This window comes from Lampris incognitus, chromosome 3, assembly GCF_029633865.1.
Source record: "Lampris incognitus isolate fLamInc1 chromosome 3, fLamInc1.hap2, whole genome shotgun sequence".
Lineage (NCBI taxonomy): Eukaryota > Metazoa > Chordata > Actinopteri > Lampriformes > Lampridae > Lampris > Lampris incognitus.
In genome coordinates this window covers 44,106,815-44,131,671 of record NC_079213.1, presented here as the reverse complement: position 1 = coordinate 44,131,671, position 24,857 = coordinate 44,106,815, and positions in this window count along the sequence as shown.

Here is a 24,857-nt window from a genome sequence, read left to right as displayed (position 1 = left end):
AAATCAGACTATAAAACAAAAAAACATGAGGATAAATCAGACTATAAAACAAACAAACATGAGGAAAAATCAGGTATAAAACAAACAAACATGAGGATAAATCAGACGATAGAACAAACGAACGAGGATAAATCAAACTATAAAACAAACAAACATGAGCACAAATCAGACTGTAAAACAAACAAACTAGAGGATAAATCAGACTATCAAACAGACAAACATTAGGATAGATCAGACTGTAAAACAAACAAACATAAGGATAAATCAGCTATAAAACAAACCAACATGAGGATAAATCAGACTATAAAACAAACAAACATGAGGATAAATCTGCTATAAAACAAACAAACATCAGGATAAATCAGACTACAAAAAAAAACATGAGGATAAATCAGACTATAAAACAAACAAACATGAGGATAAATCAGCTAAAAAACAAACCAACATGAGGATGAACCAGACTATAAAACAAAAAAAACATGAGGATAAATCAGACTATAAAACGAACAAACATGAGGATAAATCAGCTATAAAACAAACAAACATGAGGATAAATCAGCTATAAAACAAACCAACATGATGGTAAATCAGACTAAAAAACAAACAAACATGAGGATAAATCAGACTATAAAACAAACCTGCATGAGGATAAATCAGAAGATAAAAAAACATGAGGATAAATCAGACTATAAAACAAACAAACATCAGACTGAATCAGCTTATAAAACAAACCAAAATGAGGATAAATCAGACAATAAAACAAACAAACGAGGATAAATTAGACTATAAAACAAACAGACAAGGATAAATCAGCTATAAAACAAACAAACGAGGATAAATCAGGTATAAAACAAACAAACATGAGGATGAATCAGACTGTAAAACAAACAAACATGAGGATAGATCAAACTATATAACAAACATACATCAGGATAAATCAGCTATAAAACAAACAAACAAGAGGATAAATCAGACTAAAAAACAAATAAAACATGAAGATAAATAAGCTATAGAACAAACAAACATGAGGATAAATCAGCTACAAAACAAACCAACATGAGGATAAATCAGACTATAGAAAAAACCAACATGAGGATAAATCCGACTATAAAACAAACAAACATCAGAATGAATCAGCTTATAAAACAAACCAAAATGAGGATAAATCAGACAATAAAACAAACAAACATGAGGATAAATCAGACTATAATACAAACAAACGAGGATAAATTAGACTATAAAACAAACAAACAAGGATAAATCAGGTATAAAACAAACAAACGACGATAAATCAGGTATAAAACAAACAAACATCAGGATAAATCAGACCATAACACGAACAAACATGAGGATAAATCAGCAATAAAACAAACCAACATGAGGATAAATCAGCTATAAATCAAACAAACATGAGGATAAATCAGACTATAAAACAAAAAAACATGAGGATAAATCAGACTATAAAACAAAAAAACATGAGGATAAATCAGACTATAAAACAAACAAACATGAGGATAAATCAGACTATAAAACAAACAAACATGACGATAAATCAGGTATAAAACAAACAAACATGAGGATAAATCAGACGATAGAACAAACGAACGAGGATAAATCAAACTATAAAACAAACAAACATGAGCACAAATCAGACTGTAAAACAAACAAACTAGAGGATAAATCAGACTATAAAACAAACCTGCATGAGGATAAATCAGAATATAAAAAAACATGAGGATAAATCAGACTATAAAACAAACAAACATCAGACTGAATCAGCTTATAAAACAAACCAAAATGAGGATAAATCAGACAATAAAACAAACAAACGAGGATAAATTAGACTAAAACAAAGAGACAAGGATAAATCAGCTATAAAACAAACAAACGAGGATAAATCAGGTATAAAACAAACAAACATGAGGATGAATCAGACTGTAAAACAAACAAACATGAGGATAGATCAAACTATATAACAAACATACATCAGTATAAATCAGCTATAAAACAAACAAACATGAGGATAGATCAGCTATAGAACAAACCAACATCAGGATAAATCGGCCTATAAAACAAACGAACATGTGGATAAATCAGACTGTAAAAATAACAAACATGAGGATAAATCAGATTATAAAACAAACAAAAAAGAGGATAAATCAGACTATAAAACAAACCAACATGAGGATGAACCAGACTATAAAACAAAAAAAACATGAGGATAAATCAGACTATAAAACAAACAAACATCAGGATAAATCAGCTATAAAACAAACAAACAAGAGGATAAATCAGACTAAAAAAAAATTAAACATGAAGATAAATCAGCTATAGAACAAACAAACATGAGGATAAATCAGCTACAAAACAAACCAACATGAGGATAAATCAGACAATTAAAAAAAACCAACATGAGGATAAATCCGACTATAAAACAAACAAACATCAGAATGAATCAGCTTATAAAACAAACCAAAATGAGGATAAATCAGACAATAAAACAAACAAACATGAGGATAAATCAGACTATAATACAAACAAACGAGGATAAATTAGACTATAAAATAAACAAACAAGGATAAATCAGGTATAAAACAAACAAACGACGATAAATCAGGTATAAAACAAACAAAACATGAGGATAAATCAGCTATAAAACAAACAAACATCAGGATAAATCAGACCATAACACGAACAAACATGAGGATAAATCAGCAATAAAACAAACCAAGATGAGGATAAATCAGCTATAAATCAAACAAACATGAGGATAAATCAGACTATAAAACAAAAAACATGAGGATAAATCAGACTATAAAACAAAAAAACATGAGGATAAATCAGACTATAAAACAAACAAACATGAGGATAAATCAGACTATAAAACAAACAAACATGAGGATAAATCAGGTATAAAACAAACAAACATGAGGATAAATCAGACGATAGAACAAACGAACGAGGATAAATCAAACTATAAAACAAACAAACATGAGCACAAATCAGACTGTAAAACAAACAAACTAGAGGATAAATCAGACTATCAAACAAACAAACATTAGGATAGATCAGACTGTAAAACAAACAAACATAAGGATAAATCAGCTATAAAACAAACCAACATGAGGATAAATCAGACTATAAAACAAACAAACATGAGGATAAATCAAACTATAAAACAAACATACATCAGGATAACTCAGCTATAAAAATAACAAACAAGGATAAATCAGGTATAAAACAAAGAAATGAGGAGAAATCAGGTATAAAACAAACAAAACACGAGAATAAATCAGCTATAAAACAAACCAACATGATGGTAAATCAGACTAAAAAACAAACAAACATGAGGATAAATCAGACTATAAAACAAACCTGCATGAGGATAAATCAGAATATAAAAAAACATGAGGATAAATCAGACTATAAAACAAACAAACATCAGACTGAATCAGCTTATAAAACAAACCAAAATGAGGATAAATCAGACAATAAAACAATCAACGAGGATAAATTAGACTATAAAACAAACAGACAAGGATAAATCAGCTATAAAACAAACAAACGAGGATAAATCAGGTATAAAACAAACAAACATGAGGATGAATCAGACTGTAAAACAAACAAACATGAGGATAGATCAAACTATATAACAAACATACATCAGGATAAATCAGCTATAAAACAAACAAACATGAGGATAGATCAGCTATAAAACAAAACAAACAAGAATAAATCAGGTATAAAACAAACCAACATGAGGAAAAATCAGGTATAAAACGAACAAACGAGGATAATTAGACTACAAAACAAACAAACATGAGGATAAATCAGACGGTAAACAAACAAACTAGAGGATAAATCAGGCTATCAAACAATCAAACATTAGGATAAATCAGCTAAAAAACAAACAAACGAGGATAAGTCAGTTTATTAAACAAACAAACAAGGATAAATCAGAATATAAACAAACAAACATGAGGATAAATCAGGCTGTAAATCAAACAAACATGAGGATAGATCAGACTGTAAAACAAACAAACATGGGAATAAATCAGCTATAAAACAAAAAAAAGGGGATGAATCAGAATACAAAACAAACAAACATGAAGATAAATCAGACGATGCAACAAACAAACATCAGGATAAATCAGCTATAAACCAAACAAACGAGGATAAATCAGTTTATTAAACAAACCAACAGGACCATAAATCAGACTACAAAACAAACAAACATGAGGATAAATCAGCTATAAAACAAACAAACATGAGGATAAATCAGCTATAGAACAAACAAACATGAGGATAAATAAGCTATAAAACAAACCAACATGAGGATAAATCAGACTATAAAACAAACAAACATCAGAATAAATCAGATTATAAAACAAAAAAAATGAGGATAAATCAGACAATAAAACAAAAAAACATGAGGATAAATCAGCTATAAAACAAACCAACATGAGGATAAATCAGCTGTAAAACAAACAAACATGAGGATAAATGAGCTATAAAACAAACCAACGTGAGGATGAATCAGACTATAAAACAAAAAACATGAGGATAAATCAGCTATAAAACAAACCAACATGAGGATAAATCAGACTATAAAACAAGCAAACATCAGAATAAATCAGATTATAAAACAAACAAAAATGAGGATAAATCAGACAATAAAACAAACAAACATGAGGATAAATCAGCTGTAAAACAAACAAAAATGAGGATAAATCAGCTAAAAAACAAACAATCACGAGGATAAATCAGCTATAAAACAAACCAACGTGAGGATGAATCAGACTATAAAACAAAAAACATGAGGATAGATCAGCTATCAAACAAACCAACATCAGGATAAATCAGCCTATAAAACAAACCAATATGAGGATAAATCAGACTGTAAAAATAACAAACATGAGGATAAATCAGCTGTAGAACAAACAAACATGAGGGTAAATCAGATTATATAACAAACAAAAATGAGGATAAATCAGCTAAAAAACAAACAATCACGAGGATAAATCAGCTATAAAACAAACCAACGTGAGGATGAATCAGACTATAAAACAAAAAACATGAGGATAAATCTGCTATAAAACAAACCAACATGAGGATAAATCAGACTATAAAACAAACAAACATGAGGATAAATCAAACTATATAACAAACACATCAGGATAAATCACACTATAAAACAAACAAACGAGGATAAATTAGACTAAAAAAAAACAAACAAGGATAAATTAGGTATAAAACAAACAAACGACGATAAATCAGGTATAAAACAAACAAAACATGAGAATAAATCAACTATAAAACAAACAAACATGGGGATAAATCAGCTATAAAAAAAACAAACATGAGGATAAATCAGACTATAAAACAATCCAAAATGAGGATAAATCAGCTATAAAAAAACCAACATGAGGATAGATCAGCTATAAAACAAACCAACATCAGGATAAATCAGCCTATAAAACAAACCAACATGAGGATAAATCAGACTGTAAAAATAACAAACATGGGGATAAATCATCTATAGAACAAACAAATAGGAGGATCAATCAGATTATATAAAAAACAAAAATGAGGATAAATCAGCTAAAAAACAAACCAACATGAGGATGAATCAGACTATAAAACAAAAAAAAAACATGAGGATACATCAGACTATAAAACAAAAAAACATGAGGATAAATCAGACTATAAAACAAAGAAACATGAGGATAAATCAGCTATAGAACAAACAAACATGAGGATAAATCAGGTATAAAACAAACAAACATGAGGATAAATCAGACGATAGAACAAACGAACGAGGATAAATCAAACTATAAAACAAACAATCATGAGCATGAATCAGACTGTAAAACAAACAAACTAGAGGATAAATCAGACTATCAAACAAACAAACATTAGGATAGATCAGACTGTAAAACAAACAAACATAAGGATAAATCAGCTATAAAACAAACCAACATGAGGATAAATCAGACTATAAAACAAACAAACATGAGAATAAATCAGCTATAAAACAAACAAACATCAGGATAAATCAGACTATAAAAAAACATGAGGATGAATCAGACTATAAAACAAACAAACATGAGGATAAATCAGACGATAGAACAAACGAACGAGGATAAATCAAACTATAAAACAAACAAACATGAGCATAAATCAGACTGTAAAACAAACAAACTAGAGGATAAATCAGACTATCAAACAAAAAAACATTAGGATAAATCAGACTGTAAAACAAACAAACATAAGGATAAATCAGCTATAAAACAAACCAACATGAGGATAAATCAGACTATAAAACAAACAAACATGAGGATAAATCAGCTATAAAACAAACAAACATCAGGATAAATCAGACTATAAAAAACATGAGGATGAATCAGACTATAAAAAAAAACAAACATGAGGATAAATCAGCTAAAAAACAAACCAACATGAGGATGAACCAGACTATAAAACAAAAAAAAATATGAGGATAAATCAGACTATAAAACGAATAAACATGAGGATAAATCAGCTATAAAACAAAGAAACATGAGGATAAATCAGCTATAAAACAAACCAAAATAATGGTAAATCAGACTAAAAATCAAACAAACATGAGGATAAATCAGACTATAAAACAAACCTGCATGAGGATAAATCAGAATATAAAAAAACATGAGGATAAATCAGACTATAAAACAAACAAAAATCAGAATGAATCAGCTTATAAAACAAACCAAAATGAGGATAAATTGAACAATAAAACAAACAATCGAGGATAAATTAGACTATAAAACAAACAAACAAGAATAAATCAGCTATAAAACAAACAAACGACGATAAATCAGGTATAAAACAAACAAAACATGAGAATAAATCAGCTATAAAACAAACAAACATGAGGATAAATCAGCTATAAAAAAACCAACATGAGGATAATTCAGACTATATAACAAACCAAAATGAGGATAAATCAGCTATAAAAAAAACCAACATGAGGATAGATCAGCTATCAAACAAACCAACATCAGGATAAATCAGCCTATAAAACAAACCAATATGAGGATAAATCAGACTGTAAAAATAACAAACATGAGGATAAATCAGCTATAGAACAAACAAACATGAGGGTAAATCAGATTATATAACAAACAAAAATGAGGATAAATCAGCTAAAAAACAAACAATCACGAGGATAAATCAGCTATAAAACAAACCAACGTGAGGATGAATCAGACTATAAAACAAAAAACATGAGGATAAATCTGCTATAAAACAAACCAACATGAGGATAAATCAGACTATAAAACAAACAAACATGAGGATAAATCAAACTATATAACAAACACATCAGGATAAATCACACTATAAAACAAACAAACGAGGATAAATTAGACTAAAAAAAAACAAACAAGGATAAATTAGGTATAAAACAAACAAACGACGATAAATCAGGTATAAAACAAACAAAACATGAGAATAAATCAACTATAAAACAAACAAACATGGGGATAAATCAGCTATAAAAAAAACAAACATGAGGATAAATCAGACTATAAAACAATCCAAAATGAGGATAAATCAGCTATAAAAAAACCAACATGAGGATAGATCAGCTATAAAACAAACCAACATCAGGATAAATCAGCCTATAAAACAAACCAACATGAGGATAAATCAGACTGTAAAAATAACAAACATGGGGATAAATCATCTATAGAACAAACAAATAGGAGGATCAATCAGATTATATAAAAAACAAAAATGAGGATAAATCAGCTAAAAAACAAACCAACATGAGGATGAATCAGACTATAAAACAAAAAAAAAACATGAGGATACATCAGACTATAAAACAAAAAAACATGAGGATAAATCAGACTATAAAACAAAGAAACATGAGGATAAATCAGCTATAGAACAAACAAACATGAGGATAAATCAGGTATAAAACAAACAAACATGAGGATAAATCAGACGATAGAACAAACGAACGAGGATAAATCAAACTATAAAACAAACAATCATGAGCATGAATCAGACTGTAAAACAAACAAACTAGAGGATAAATCAGACTATCAAACAAACAAACATTAGGATAGATCAGACTGTAAAACAAACAAACATAAGGATAAATCAGCTATAAAACAAACCAACATGAGGATAAATCAGACTATAAAACAAACAAACATGAGAATAAATCAGCTATAAAACAAACAAACATCAGGATAAATCAGACTATAAAAAAACATGAGGATGAATCAGACTATAAAACAAACAAACATGAGGATAAATCAGACGATAGAACAAACGAACGAGGATAAATCAAACTATAAAACAAACAAACATGAGCATAAATCAGACTGTAAAACAAACAAACTAGAGGATAAATCAGACTATCAAACAAAAAAACATTAGGATAAATCAGACTGTAAAACAAACAAACATAAGGATAAATCAGCTATAAAACAAACCAACATGAGGATAAATCAGACTATAAAACAAACAAACATGAGGATAAATCAGCTATAAAACAAACAAACATCAGGATAAATCAGACTATAAAAAACATGAGGATGAATCAGACTATAAAAAAAAACAAACATGAGGATAAATCAGCTAAAAAACAAACCAACATGAGGATGAACCAGACTATAAAACAAAAAAAAATATGAGGATAAATCAGACTATAAAACGAATAAACATGAGGATAAATCAGCTATAAAACAAAGAAACATGAGGATAAATCAGCTATAAAACAAACCAAAATAATGGTAAATCAGACTAAAAATCAAACAAACATGAGGATAAATCAGACTATAAAACAAACCTGCATGAGGATAAATCAGAATATAAAAAAACATGAGGATAAATCAGACTATAAAACAAACAAAAATCAGAATGAATCAGCTTATAAAACAAACCAAAATGAGGATAAATTGAACAATAAAACAAACAATCGAGGATAAATTAGACTATAAAACAAACAAACAAGAATAAATCAGCTATAAAACAAACAAACGACGATAAATCAGGTATAAAACAAACAAAACATGAGAATAAATCAGCTATAAAACAAACAAACATGAGGATAAATCAGCTATAAAAAAACCAACATGAGGATAATTCAGACTATATAACAAACCAAAATGAGGATAAATCAGCTATAAAAAAAACCAACATGAGGATAGATCAGCTATCAAACAAACCAACATCAGGATAAATCAGCCTATAAAACAAACCAATATGAGGATAAATCAGACTGTAAAAATAACAAACATGAGGATAAATCAGCTATAGAACAAACAAACATGAGGGTAAATCAGATTATATAACAAACAAAAATGAGGATAAATCAGCTAAAAAACAAACAATCACGAGGATAAATCAGCTATAAAACAAACCAACGTGAGGATGAATCAGACTATAAAACAAAAAACATGAGGATAAATCTGCTATAAAACAAACCAACATGAAGATAAATCAGACTATAAAACAAACAAACATGAGGATAAATCCGACTATAAAACAAACAAACATGAGGATAAATCAAACTATATAACAAACATACATCAGGATAAATCACACTATAAAACAAACAAACGAGGATAAATTAGACTAAAAAAAAAACAAACAAGGATAAATTAGGTATAAAACAAACAAACGACGATAAATCAGGTATAAAACAAACAAAACATGAGAATAAATCAACTATAAAACAAACAAACATGGGGATAAATCAGCTATAAAAAAAACAAACATGAGGATAAATCAGACTATAAAACAAACCAAAATGAGGATAAATCAGCTATAAAAAAACCAACATGAGGATAGATCAGCTATAAAACAAACCAACATCAGGATAAATCAGCCTATAAAACAAACCAACATGAGGATAAATCAGACTGTAAAAATAACAAACATGGGGATAAATCATCTATAGAACAAACAAATAGGAGGATCAATCAGATTATATAAAAAACAAAAATGAGGATAAATCAGCTAAAAAACAAACCAACATGAGGATGAATCAGACTATAAAACAAAAAAAAAACATGAGGATACATCAGACTATAAAACAAAAAAACATGAGGATAAATCAGACTATAAAACAAAGAAACATGAGGATAAATCAGCTAAAAAACAAACCAACATGAGGATGAACCAGACTATAAAACAAAAAAAAATATGAGGATAAATCAGACTATAAAAAAACATGAGGATGAATCAGACTATAAAACAAACAAACATGAGGATAAATCAGACGATAGAACAAACAAACATTAGGATAGATCAGACTGTAAAACAAACAAACATAAGGATAAATCAGCTATAAAACAAACCAACATGAGGATAAATCAGACTATAAAACAAACAAACATGAGAATAAATCAGCTATAAAACAAACAAACATCAGGATAAATCAGACTATAAAAAAACATGAGGATGAATCAGACTATAAAACAAACAAACATGAGGATAAATCAGACGATAGAACAAACGAACGAGGATAAATCAAACTATAAAACAAACAAACATGAGCATAAATCAGACTGTAAAACAAACAAACTAGAGGATAAATCACACTATCAAACAAAAAAACATTAGGATAAATCAGACTGTAAAACAAACAAACATGAGGATAAATCAGACGATAGAACAAACAAACATTAGGATAGATCAGACTGTAAAACAAACAAACATAAGGATAAATCAGCTATAAAACAAACCAACATGAGGATAAATCAGACTATAAAACAAACAAACATCAGGATAAATCAGCTATAAAACAAACAAACATCAGGATAAATCAGACTATAAAAAACATGAGGATGAATCAGACTATAAAACAAACAAACATGAGGATAAATCAGCTAAAAAACAAACCAACATGAGGATGAACCAGACTATAAAACAAAAAAAAATATGAGGATAAATCAGACTATAAAACGAACAAACATGAGGATAAATCAGCTATAAAACAAAGAAACATGAGGATAAATCAGCTATAAAACAAACCAAAATAATGGTAAATCAGACTAAAAATCAAACAAACATGAGGATAAATCAGACTATAAAACAAACCTGCATGAGGATAAATCAGAATATAAAAAAACATGAGGATAAATCAGACTATAAAACAAACAAAAATCAGAATGAATCAGCTTATAAAACAAACCAAAATGAGGATAAATTGAACAATAAAACAAACAATCGAGGATAAATTAGACTATAAAACAAACAAACAAGAATAAATCAGCTATAAAACAAACAAACGACGATAAATCAGGTATAAAACAAACAAAACATGAGAATAAATCAGCTATAAAACAAACAAACATGAGGATAAATCAGCTATAAAAAAACCAACATGAGGATAATTCAGACTATATAACAAACCAAAATGAGGATAAATCAGCTAAAAAACAAACCAACATGAGGATGAATCAGACTATAAAACAAAAAAAAACATGAGGATTAATTAGACTATAAAACAAACAAACAAGAGGATAAATCAGACTATAAAACAAACGAGGATAAATCACACTATAAAACAAACAAACATGAGGATAAATCAGAATATAAAAAAACATGAGGATAAATCAGACTATTAAACGAACAAACATGAGGATAAATCAGCTATAAAACAAACAAACATGAGGATAAATCAACTATAAAACAAACCAACATGATGGTAAATCAGACTAAAAAACAAACAAACATGAGCATAAATCAGACTATAAAACAAAGAAACATGAGGATAAATCAGCTATAGAACAAACAAACATGAGGATAAATCAGCTATAAAACAAGCAAACATGAGGATAAATCAGACGATAGAACAAACGAACGAGGATAAATCAAACTATAAAACAAACAAACATGAGCATGAATCAGACTGTAAAACAAACAAACTAGAGGATAAATCAGACTATCAAACAAACAAACATTAGGATAGATCAGACTGTAAAACAAACAAACAAGGATAAATCAGCTATAAAACAAACCAACATGAGGATAAATCAGACTATAAAACAAACAAACATGAGAATAAAACAGCTATAAAACAAACAAACATCAGGATAAATCAGACTATAAAAAAACATGAGGATGAATCAGACTATAAAACAAACAAACATGAGGATAAATCAGACGATAGAACAAACGAACGAGGATAAATCAAACTATAAAACAAACAAACATGAGCATGAATCAGACTGTAAAACAAACAAACTAGAGGATAAATCAGCTATAAAAAAACCAACATGAGGATAAATCAGACTATATAACAAACCAAAATGAGGATAAATCAGCTATAAAAAAAACCAACATGAGGATAGATCAGCTATAAAACAAACCAACATCAGGATAAATCAGCTATAAAAATAACAAACAAGGATAAATCAGGTATAAAACAAAGAAATGAGGAGAAATCAGGTATAAAACAAAGAAAACACGAGAATAAATCAGCTATAAAACAAACCAACATGATGGTAAATCAGATTAAAAAACAAACAAACATGAGGATAAATCAGAATATAAAAAAACATGAGGATAAATCAGACTATAAAACAAACAAACATCAGACTGAATCAGCTTATAAAACAAACCAAAATGAGGATAAATCAGACAATAAAACAAACAAACGAGGATAAATTAGACTATAAAACAAACAGACAAGGATAAATCAGCTATAAAACAAACAAACGTGGATAAATCAGGTATAAAACAAACAAACATGAGGATGAATCAGACTGTAAAACAAACAAACATGAGGATAGATCAAACTATATAACAAACATACATCAGGATAAATCAGCTATAAAACAAACAAACATGAGGATAGATCAGCTATAAAACAAAACAAACAAGAATAAATCAGGTATAAAACAAACAAACGACGATAAATCAGGTATGAAACAAAAGAAACATGGGAATATATCAGCTATAAAACAAAATAAACATGGGAATAAATCAGCTATAAAACAAACAAACATGAGGATAAATCAGCTATAAAACAAACCAACATGAGGAAAAATCAGGTATAAAACGAACAAACGAGGATAATTAGACTACAAAACAAACAAACATGAGGATAAATCAGACGGTAAACAAACAAACTAGAGGATAAATCAGACTATCAAACAATCAAACATTAGGATAAATCAGCTAAAAAACAAACAAACGAGGATAAGTCAGTTTATTAAACAAACAAACAAGGATAAATCAGAATATAAACAAACAAACATGAGGATAAATCAGGCTGTAAATCAAACAAACATGAGGATAGATCAGACTGTAAAACAAACAAACATGGGAATAAATCAGCTATAAAACAAAAAAAAGGGGATGAATCAGAATACAAAACAAACAAACATGAAGATAAATCAGACGATGCAACAAACAAACATCAGGATAAATCAGCTATAAAACAAACAAACGAGGATAAATCAGTTTATTAAACAAACCAACAGGACCATAAATCAGACTATAAAACAAACAAACATGAGGATAAATCAGCTATAAAACAAATAAACATGAGGATAAATCAGCTATAGAACAAACAAACATGAGGATAAATAAGCTATAAAACAAACCAACATGAGGATAAATCAGACTATAAAACAAGCAAACATCAGAATAAATCAGATTATAAAACAAACAAAAATGAGGATAAATCAGACAATAAAACAAACAAACATGAGGATAAATCAGCTGTAAAACAAACAAAAATGAGGATAAATCAGCTAAAAAACAAACAATCACGAGGATAAATCAGCTATAAAACAAACCAACGTGAGGATGAATCAGACTATAAAACAAAAAACATGAGGATAAATCTGCTATAAAACAAACCAACATGAGGATAAATCAGACTATAAAACAAACAAACATGAGGATAAATCCGACTATAAAACAAACAAACATGAGGATAAATCAAACTATATAACAAACATACATCAGGATAAATCACACTATAAAACAAACAAACGAGGATAAATTAGACTAAAAAAAAACAAACAAGGATAAATTAGGTATAAAACAAACAAACGACGATAAATCAGGTATAAAACAAACAACACATGAGAATAAATCAACTATAAAACAAACAAACATGGGGATAAATCAGCTATAAAAAAAACAAACATGAGGATAAATCAGACTATAAAACAAACCAACATGATGGTAAATCAGACTAAAAAACAAACAAACATGAGCATAAATCAGACTATAAAACAAAGAAACATGAGGATAAATCAGCTATAGAACAAACAAACATGAGGATAAATCAGCTATAAAACAAGCAAACATGAGGATAAATCAGACGATAGAACAAACGAACGAGGATAAATCAAACTATAAAACAAACAAACATGAGCATGAATCAGACTGTAAAACAAACAAACTAGAGGATAAATCAGACTATCAAACAAACAAACATTAGGATAGATCAGACTGTAAAACAAACAAACAAGGATAAATCAGCTATAAAACAAACCAACATGAGGATAAATCAGACTATAAAACAAACAAACATGAGAATAAATCAGCTATAAAACAAACAAACATCAGGATAAATCAGACTATAAAAAATCATGAGGATGAATCAGACTATAAAACAAACAAACATGAGGATAAATCAGACGATAGAACAAACGAACGAGGATAAATCAAACTATAAAACAAACAAACATGAGCATGAATCAGACTGTAAAACAAACAAACTAGAGGATAAATCAGCTATAAAAAAACCAACATGAGGATAAATCAGACTATATAACAAACCAAAATGAGGATAAATCAGCTATAAAAAAAACCAACATGAGGATAGATCAGCTATAAAACAAACCAACATCAGGATAAATCAGCTATAATAATAACAAACAAGGATAAATCAGCTATAAAACAAAGAAATGAGGAGAAATCAGGTATAAAACAAACAAAACACGAGAATAAATCAGCTATAAAACAAACCAACATGATGGTAAATCAGACTATAAAACAAACAAACATCAGACTGAATCAGCTTATAAAACAAACCAAAATGGGGATAAATCAGACAATAAAACAAACAAACGAGGATAAATTATACTATAAAACAAACAGACAAGGATAAATCAGCTATAAAACAAACAAACGAGGATAAATCAGGTATAAAACAAACAAACATGAGGATGAATCAGACTGTAAAACAAACAAACATGAGGATAGATCAAACTATATAACAAACATACATCAGGATAAATCAGCTATAAAACAAACAAACATGAGGATAGATCAGCTATAAAACAAAACAAACAAGAATAAATCAGGTATAAAACAAACAAACGACGATAAATCAGGTATGAAACAAAAGAAACATGGGAATATATCAGCTATAAAACAAAATAAACATGGGAATAAATCAGCTATAAAACAAACAAACATGAGGATAAATCAGCTATAAAACAAACCAACATGAGGAAAAATCAGGTATAAAACGAACAAACGAGGATAATTAGACTACAAAACAAACAAACATGAGGATAAATCAGACGGTAAACAAACAAACTAGAGGATAAATCAGACTATCAAACAATCAAACATTAGGATAAATCAGCTAAAAAACAAACAAACGAGGATAAGTCAGTTTATTAAACAAACAAACAAGGATAAATCAGAATATAAACAAACAAACATGAGGATAAATCAGGCTGTAAATCAAACAAACATGAGGATAGATCAGACTGTAAAACAAACAAACATGGGAATAAATCAGCTATAAAACAAAAAAGGGGATGAATCAGAATACAAAACAAACAAACATGAAGATAAATCAGACGATGCAACAAACAAACATCAGGATAAATCAGCTATAAAACAAACAAACGAGGATAAATCAGTTTATTAAACAAACCAACAGGACCATAAATCAGACTATAAAACAAACAAACATGAGGATAAATCAGCTATAAAACAAACAAACATGAGGATAAATCAGCTATAGAACAAACAAACATGAGGATAAATAAGCTATAAAACAAACCAACATGTGGATAAATCAGACTATAAAACAAACAAACATCAGAATAAATCAGATTATAAAACAAAAAAAAATGAGGATAAATCAGACAATAAAACAAAAAAACATGAGGATAAATCAGCTATAAAACAAACCAACATGAGGATAAATCAGACTATAAAACAAGCAAACATCAGAATAAATCAGATTATAAAACAAACAAAAATGAGGATAAATCAGACAATAAAACAAACAAACATGAGGATAAATCAGCTGTAAAACAAACAAAAATGAGGATAAATCAGCTAAAAAACAAACAATCACGAGGATAAATCAGCTATAAAACAAACCAACGTGAGGATGAATCAGACTATAAAACAAAAAACATGAGGATAAATCTGCTATAAAACAAACCAACATGAGGATAAATCAGACTATAAAACAAACAAACATGAGGATAAATCCGACTATAAAACAAACAAACATGAGGATAAATCAAACTATATAACAAACATACATCAGGATAAATCACACTATAAAACAAACAAACGAGGATAAATTAGACTAAAAAAAAAACAAACAAGGATAAATTAGGTATAAAACAAACAAACGACGATAAATCAGGTATAAAACAAACAAAACATGAGAATAAATCAACTATAAAACAAACAAACATGGGGATAAATCAGCTATAAAAAAAACAAACATGAGGATAAATCAGACTATAAAACAAACCAAAATGAGGATAAATCAGCTATAAAAAAAACCAACATGAGGATAGATCAGCTATAAAACAAACCAACATCAGGATAAATCAGCCTATAAAACAAACCAACATGAGGATAAATCAGACTGTAAAAATAACAAACATGGGGATAAATCATCTATAGAACAAACAAATAGGAGGATCAATCAGATTATATAAAAAACAAAAATGAGGATAAATCAGCTAAAAAACAAACCAACATGAGGATGAATCAGACTATAAAACAAAAAAAAACATGAGGATACATCAGACTATAAAACAAAAAAACATGAGGATAAATCAGACTATAAAACAAAGAAACATGAGGATAAATCAAACTATATAACAAACATACATCAGGATAAATCACACTATAAAACAAACAAACGAGGATAAATTAGACTAAAAAAAAAACAAACAAGGATAAATTAGGTATAAAACAAACAAACGACGATAAATCAGGTATAAAACAAACAAAACATAAGAATAAATCAACTATAAAACAAACAAACATGGGGATAAATCAGCTATAAAAAAAACAAACATGAGGATAAATCAGACTATAAAACAAACCAAAATGAGGATAAATCAGCTATAAAAAAAACCAACATGAGGATAGATCAGCTATAAAACAAACCAACATCAGGATAAATCAGCCTATAAAACAAACCAACATGAGGATAAATCAGACTGTAAAAATAACAAACATGGGGATAAATCATCTATAGAACAAACAAATAGGAGGATCAATCAGATTATATAAAAAACAAAAATGAGGATAAATCAGCTAAAAAACAAACCAACATGAGGATGAATCAGACTATAAAACAAAAAAAAACATGAGGATACATCAGACTATAAAACAAAAAAACATGAGGATAAATCAGACTATAAAACAAAGAAACATGAGGATAAATCAGCTATAGAACAAACAAACATGAGGATAAATCAGGTATAAACAAACAAACATGAGGATAAATCAGACGATAGAACAAACGAACGAGGATAAATCAAACTATAAAACAAACAATCATGAGCATGAATCAGACTGTAAAACAAACAAACTAGAGGATAAATCAGACTATCAAACAAACAAACATTAGGATAGATCAGACTGTAAAACAAACAAACATAAGGATAAATCAGCTATAAAACAAACCAACATGAGGATAAATCAGACTACAAAACAAACAAACATGAGAATAAATCAGAATATAAAAAAACATGAGGATAAATCAGACTATAAAACAAACAAAAATCAGAATGAATCAGCTTATAAAACAAACCAAAATGAGGATAAATTGAACAATAAAACAAACAATCGAGGATAAATTAGACTATAAAACAAACAAACAAGAATAAATCAGCTATAAAACAAACAAACGACGATAAATCAGGTATAAAACAAACAAAACATGAGAATAAATCAGCTATAAAACAAACAAACATGAGGATAAATCAGCTATAAAAAAACCAACATGAGGATAATTCAGACTATATAACAAACCAAAATGAGGATAAATCAGCTATAAAAAAAACCAACATGAGGATAGATCAGCTATCAAACAAACCAACATCAGGATAAATCAGCCTATAAAACAAACCAATATGAGGATAAATCAGACTGTAAAAATAACAAACATGAGGATAAATCAGCTATAGAACAAACAAACATGAGGGTAAATCAGATTATATAACAAACAAAAATGAGGATAAATCAGCTAAAAAACAAACCAACATGAGGATGAATCAGACTATAAAACAAAAAAAAACATGAGGATTAATTAGACTATAAAACAAACAAACAAGAGGATAAATCAGCTATAAAACAAACCAACATGAGGAAAAATCAGGTATAAAACGAACAAACGAGGATAATTAGACTACAAAACAAACAAACATGAGGATAAATCAGACGGTAAACAAACAAACTAGAGGATAAATCAGACTATCAAACAATCAAACATTAGGATAAATCAGCTAAAAAACAAACAAACGAGGATAAGTCAGTTTATTAAACAAACAAACAAGGATAAATCAGAATATAAACAAACAAACATGAGGATAAATCAGGCTGTAAATCAAACAAACATGAGGATAGATCAGACTGTAAAACAAACAAACATGGGAATAAATCAGCTATAAAACAAAAAAGGGGATGAATCAGAATACAAAACAAACAAACATGAAGATAAATCAGACGATGCAACAAACAAACATCAGGATAAATCAGCTATAAAACAAACAAACGAGGATAAATCAGTTTATTAAACAAACCAACAGGACCATAAATCAGACTATAAAACAAACAAACATGAGGATAAATCAGCTATAAAACAAACAAACATGAGGATAAATCAGCTATAGAACAAACAAACATGAGGATAAATAAGCTATAAAACAAACCAACATGTGGATAAATCAGACTATAAAACAAACAAACATCAGAATAAATCAGATTATAAAACAAAAAAAAATGAGGATAAATCAGACAATAAAACAAAAAAACATGAGGATAAATCAGCTATAAAACAAACCAACATGAGGATAAATCAGCTGTAAAACAAACAAACATGAGGATAAATGAGCTATAAAACAAACCTACGTGAGGATGAATCAGACTATAAAACAAAAAACATGAGGATAAATCAGCTATAAAACAAACCAACATGAGGATAAATCAGACTATAAAACAAGCAAACATCAGAATAAATCAGATTATAAAACAAACAAAAATGAGGATAAATCAGACAATAAAACAAACAAACATGAGGATAAATCAGCTGTAAAACAAACAAAAATGAGGATAAATCAGCTAAAAAACAAACAATCACGAGGATAAATCAGCTATAAAACAAACCAACGTGAGGATGAATCAGACTATAAAACAAAAAACATGAGGATAAATCTGCTATAAAACAAACCAACATGAGGATAAATCAGACTATAAAACAAACAAACATGAGGATAAATCCGACTATAAAACAAACAAACATGAGGATAAATCAAACTATATAACAAACATACATCAGGATAAATCACACTATAAAACAAACAAACGAGGATAAATTAGACTAAACAAAAAACAAACAAGGATAAATTAGGTATAAAACAAACAAACGACGATAAATCAGGTATAAAACAAACAAAACATGAGAATAAATCAACTATAAAACAAACAAACATGGGGATAAATCAGCTATAAAAAAAACAAACATGAGGATAAATCAGACTATAAAACAAACCAAAATGAGGATAAATCAGCTATAAAAAAACCAACATGAGGATAGATCAGCTATAAAACAAACCAACATCAGGATAAATCAGCCTATAAAACAAACCAACATGAGGATAAATCAGACTGTAAAAATAACAAACATGGGGATAAATCATCTATAGAACAAACAAATAGGAGGATCAATCAGATTATATAAAAAACAAAAATGAGGATAAATCAGCTAAAAAACAAACCAACATGAGGATGAATCAGACTATAAAACAAAAAAAAACATGAGGATACATCAGACTATAAAACAAAAAAACATGAGGATAAATCAGACTATAAAACAAAGAAACATGAGGATAAATCAGCTATAGAACAAACAAACATGAGGATAAATCAGGTATAAACAAACAAACATGAGGATAAATCAGACGATAGAACAAACGAACGAGGATAAATCAAACTATAAAACAAACAATCATGAGCATGAATCAGACTGTAAAACAAACAAACTAGAGGATAAATCAGACTATCAAACAAACAAACATTAGGATAGATCAGACTGTAAAACAAACAAACATAAGGATAAATCAGCTATAAAACAAACCAACATGAGGATAAATCAGACTATAAAACAAACAAACATGAGAATAAATCAGAATATAAAAAAACATGAGGATAAATCAGACTATAAAACAAACAAAAATCAGAATGAATCAGCTTATAAAACAAACCAAAATGAGGATAAATTGAACAATAAAACAAACAATCGAGGATAAATTAGACTATAAAACAAACAAACAAGAATAAATCAGCTATAAAACAAACAAACGACGATAAATCAGGTATAAAACAAACAAAACATGAGAATAAATCAGCTATAAAACAAACAAACATGAGGATAAACCAGCTATAAAAAAACAACATGAGGATAATTCAGACTATATAACAAACCAAAATGAGGATAAATCAGCTATAAAAAAAACCAACATGAGGATAGATCAGCTATCAAACAAACCAACATCAGGATAAATCAGCCTATAAAACAAACCAATATGAGGATAAATCAGACTGTAAAAATAACAAACATGAGGATAAATCAGCTATAGAACAAACAAACATGAGGGTAAATCAGATTATATAACAAACAAAAATGAGGATAAATCAGCTAAAAAACAAACCAACATGAGGATGAATCAGACTATAAAACAAAAAAAAACATGAGGATTAATTAGACTATAAAACAAACAAACAAGAGGATAAATCAGACTATAAAACAAACGAGGATAAATCACACTATAAAACAAACCTGCATGAGGATAAATCAGAATATAAATAAACATGAGGATAAATCAGACTATAAAACGAACAAACATGAGGATAAATCAGCTATAAAACAAACAAACATGAGGATAAATCAGCTATAAAACAAACCAACATGATGGTAAATCAGACTAAAAAACAAACAAACATGAGCATAAATCAGACTCTAAAACAAAGAAACATGAGGATAAATCAGCTATAGAACAAACAAACATGAGGATAAATCAGGTATAAAACAAGCAAACATGAGGATAAATCAGACGATAGAACAAACGAACGAAGATAAATCAAACTATAAAACAAACAAACATGAGCATGAATCAGACTGTAAAACAAACAAACTAGAGGATAAATCAGACTATCAAACAAACAAACATTAGAATAGATCAGACTGTAAAACAAACAAACAAGGATAAATCAGCTATAAAACAAACCAACATGAGGATAAATCAGACTATAAAACAAACAAACATGAGGATAAATCAGACGATAGAACAAACGAACGAGGATAAATCAAACTATAAAACAAACAAACATGAGCATAAATCAGACTGTAAAACAAACAAACTAGAGGATAAATCAGACTATCAAACAAAAAAACATTAGGATAAATCAGACTGTAAAACAAACAAACATAAGGATAAATCAGCTATAAAACAAACCAACATGAGGATAAATCAGACTATAAAACAAACAAACATGAGGATAAATCAGCTATAAAACAAACAAACATCAGGATAAATCAGACTATAAAAAAACATGAGGATGAATCAGACTATAAAACAAACAAACATGAGGATAAATCAGCTAAAAAACAAACCAACATGAGGATGAACCAGTCTATAAAACAAAAAAAATATGAGGATAAATCAGACTATAAAACGAACAAACATGAGGATAAATCAGCTATAAAACAAAGAAACATGAGGATAAATCAGCTATAAAACAAACCAAAATAATGGTAAATCAGACTATAAAACAAACCTGCATGAGGATAAATCAGAATATAAAAAAACATGAGGATAAATCAGACTATAAAACAAACAAAAATCAGAATGAATCAGCTTATAAAACAAACCAAAATGAGGATAAATTGAACAATAAAACAAACAATCGAGGATAAATTAGACTATAAAACAAACAAACAAGGATAAATCAGCTATAAAACAAACAAACGACGATAAATCAGGTATAAAACAAACAAAACATGAGAATAAATCAGCTATAAAACAAACAAACATGAGGATAAATCAGCTATAAAAAAAAACCAACATGAGGATAGATCAGCTATAAAACAAACCAACATGAGGATAGATCAGCTATAAAACAAACCAACATGAGGATAAATCAGCTGTAAAACAAACAAACATGAGGATAAATCAGCTATAAAAAAAAACCAACATGAGGATAGATCAGCTATAAAACAAACCAACATGAGGATAAATCAGCTGTAAAACAAACAAACATGAGGATAAATGAGCTATAAAACAAACCAACGTGAGGATGAATCAGACTATAAAACAAAAAACATGAGGATAAATCAGCTATAAAACAAACCAACATGAGGATAAATCAGACTATAAAACAAGCAAACATCAGAATAAATCAGATTATAAAACAAACAAAAATGAGGATAAATCAGACAATAAAACAAACAAACATGAGGATAAATCAGCTGTAAAACAAACAAAAATGAGGATAAATCAGCTAAAAAACAAACAATCACGAGGATAAATCAGCTATAAAACAAACCAACGTGAGGATGAATCAGACTATAAAACAAAAAACATGAGGATAAATCTGCTATAAAACAAACCAACATGAGGATAAATCAGACTATAAAACAAACAAACATGAGGATAAATCCGACTATAAAACAAACAAACATGAGGATAAATCAAACTATATAACAAACATACATCAGGATAAATCATACTATAAAACAAACAAACGAGGATAAATTAGACTAAAAAAAAAACAAACAAGGATAAATTAGGTATAAAACAAACAAACGACGATAAATCAGGTATAAAACAAACAAAACATGAGAATAAATCAACTATAAAACAAACAAACATGGGGATAAATCAGCTATAAAAAAAACAAACATGAGGATAAATCAGACTATAAAACAAACCAAAATGAGGATAAATCAGCTATAAAAAAAACCAACATGAGGATAGATCAGCTATAAAACAAACCAACATCAGGATAAATCAGCCTATAAAACAAACCAACATGAGGATAAATCAGACTGTAAAAATAACAAACATGGGGATAAATCATCTATAGAACAAACAAATAGGAGGATCAATCAGATTATATAAAAAACAAAAATGAGGATAAATCAGCTAAAAAACAAACCAACATGAGGATGAATCAGACTATAAAACAAAAAAAAACATGAGGATACATCAGACTATAAAACAAAAAAACATGAGGATAAATCAGACTATAAAACAAAGAAACATGAGGATAAATCAGCTATAGAACAAACAAACATGAGGATAAATCAGGTATAAACAAACAAACATGAGGATAAATCAGACGATAGAACAAACGAACGAGGATAAATCAAACTATAAAACAAACAATCATGAGCATGAATCAGACTGTAAAACAAACAAACTAGAGGATAAATCAGACTATCAAACAAACAAACATTAGGATAGATCAGACTGTAAAACAAACAAACATAAGGATAAATCAGCTATAAAACAATCCAACATGAGGATAAATCAGACTATAAAACAAACAAACATGAGAATAAATCAGAATATAAAAAAACATGAGGATAAATCAGACTATAAAACAAACAAAAATCAGAATGAATCAGCTTATAAAACAAACCAAAATGAGGATAAATTGAACAATAAAACAAACAATCGAGGATAAATTAGACTATAAAACAAACAAACAAGAATAAATCAGCTATAAAACAAACAAACGACGATAAATCAGGTATAAAACAAACAAAACATGAGAATAAATCAGCTATAAAACAAACAAACATGAGGATAAACCAGCTATAAAAAAACAACATGAGGATAATTCAGACTATATAACAAACCAAAATGAGGATAAATCAGCTATAAAAAAAACCAACATGAGGATAGATCAGCTATCAAACAAACCAACATCAGGATAAATCAGCCTATAAAACAAACCAATATGAGGATAAATCAGACTGTAAAAATAACAAACATGAGGATAAATCAGCTATAGAACAAACAAACATGAGGGTAAATCAGATTATATAACAAACAAAAATGAGGATAAATCAGCTAAAAAACAAACCAACATGAGGATGAATCAGACTATAAAACAAAAAAAAACATGAGGATTAATTAGACTATAAAACAAACAAACAAGAGGATAAATCAGACTATAAAACAAACGAGGATAAATCACACTATAAAACAAACCTGCATGAGGATAAATCAGAATATAAATAAACATGAGGATAAATCAGACTATAAAACGAACAAACATGAGGATAAATCAGCTATAAAACAAACAAACATGAGGATAAATCAGCTATAAAACAAACCAAC